General features: G+C 36.3%; 1 protein-coding gene across 1 annotated transcript in view; it reads right to left on the bottom strand.

The window, feature by feature from the left end:
* The window catches only part of PLA2G15 (phospholipase A2, group XV), a gene marked incomplete at its 5' end in the record, with an annotated part of 14,837 nt that overhangs the window by 9,990 nt on the left and 2,720 nt on the right, over positions 1-2,127 (bottom strand).

Below are 2,127 nucleotides of genomic sequence, written 5' to 3'. Positions count from 1 at the left end.
GCAGGAGACCTGCCAAGGTCAGAACAGGTAGATACTGTCTTCAGTTTCAATACAAAACAAAGAAGAGTGACATTTTTTTCTATCCTGGAATCTTATTTCCCTGGGTAAAAATCAAGTTCTTCCAAAAGTACCTTGCAAAGACTTAGACAAACATCTAGACTATTAGAGCTTGGAGAACTTGCTGAGGTTTCCAAACTGCACTCAATCATAAGCACTGCTGCTCAGAGTAGGAGAACTCACAACTGAAGAAGTTTAAGATTAGAATTCAACATACATTTATCAACTGAAGTACTGAAAGCAGGAAACTGTACAAAGTCTCCCTTGGACTTAACAGAGTGATCTTAGATTAACTGCAAATTTAATTCAGTCAAGATATTTTATCTTCAGGCTTCTTAAAGATAGAGGCTGTGCCCCTGTGTCCAATTCAGGGCAGAAGATGAGAAACATGACATACTGATTTTTACTCAAAGGATGATCATGTACGAGATGAAAAATGATAATTTTTGCAATTCTGAACAAAAGATAAGCAATAAGTTCCACCTGTGTCAAGATCCAATACTGGAGTTAAAAGGTATGATGCCTGTTTATAAAGCAGGTAGAAACAAAAGTGGTTTTGTCATGTTTACATTTCCATGTTAACAGTGAAACTGCTAATCACTGTAATTCACAACTTGATTTTTAATTTTCTAAAGTATATTCTGCAAGCTGAAGAGTGTCCATGACAAAGCTATAGAGAACAAAATGCAAATTTTAATTTTTAAGATTCTGGAAAGAAACATGCAACATCTTCAGTCCTCAACCCACCCAGTTTAACAGCGTTAATGATTTACATTTTGGCTGCTGAACTACTAAGTGGCTTTTTGATAAGGTTAAAAACCACCACATTAACGATTAGTTCTGTAGGTTAAGAACATACTGTTCCAAATTTTCTATGATGTAATTTGAAAGAAGTAGAAAAACACCCTTCCCTTTGCTTTCAGGCCATACAGAGAAAGTATCTGTAGGCAGAATAATCTGTAAGCAGTTTTTCTCCTCATCCTCTCATCCAGCAGTATCTGTAGGTTCTAAACCTTTTTGCTGGAAACATTACAGCAAGTTCTTACTATTTAAAGCCTGAAGACTGACCCAAAATAACTGGCAAGTGAAGTTCTGCAAAATACATCAGCACTCGTTAAAACCGGATGTCCAAGAAAAGATCTTGTACCGCTGCTTCCCTGATTTGCAGTTGTGTAATTCTTCTATTGAGTTCTGAACTGCAACACTTAAAAACATGAGATTTTAGTATTCAGCATAAAAGCAGCATTTCCATCAGATTTGCTGTTCTGTCAGTTCAAGCACAGTAATCCCAACAGAACTCATTCTGATACATTGATGAGCCCAGTTCACTCCCAACATTATAGCATCCTTGGCTGATTTTTTTGTCTCAACTGCCCTGACAAAACTAGATCTACTTCTGGGATGTGTTCCTGTTTCATTAAACTTTATGAAAAGCACATTTACAAATACACCAATACTCCTACCTCTCACTGTCCTTAATGACAGATTCACTGTTCCCAGCAAAAGGCAATAAGCAAATTGCACCCTGAAAGTGACTTGCCTAAATAAAAGTAACAGAGAAAAGACCATTCAACAAGTGCCCTGAATAGGAGGATCTTCAATTTTATTTGAAATAAAATAAATTTTTTAAAAATAGCACCTATATACTAATGGGACGAGGGGCCAGGCTATTTTTCATATGGCAAAAAAGAACCAAAAAAAAAAAAAAAAAAGACCATCAGTTTTTACATTTTTACAACTTGTATTTGAAATGCAAATGCCTTTGGGTATTTATCAACTATCAAAACTTTGTAACTGGTATCACTTCCTCAAATAACTGCCATCTTTTTGGTTCTGTAAATTAGTCTTCCTTCAAAATGAACCAGCTTTCCTGGAAAATTAATTTTAAACTCTGACCACAGCTCTCTAAGGAGAGTACCTCGAAGTAGCTCATAGACTCAGCTGCCACAGAAAGGCCTGTGTTTAAAATTAGGAACAAGAAAGCAAACAAGGTCTCACATGATACTCCCAGATACCTTGGATCACATGAGGCATAAACATTTAAATCACTCCTGACATCTAGCCAGCTGA

Source organism: Acanthisitta chloris, unplaced genomic scaffold, assembly GCF_000695815.1.
Source record: "Acanthisitta chloris isolate BGI_N310 unplaced genomic scaffold, ASM69581v1 scaffold32968, whole genome shotgun sequence".
In the NCBI taxonomy this organism is placed as follows: domain Eukaryota; kingdom Metazoa; phylum Chordata; class Aves; order Passeriformes; family Acanthisittidae; genus Acanthisitta; species Acanthisitta chloris.
This window is presented reverse-complemented; position numbering and strand designations above follow the sequence as displayed.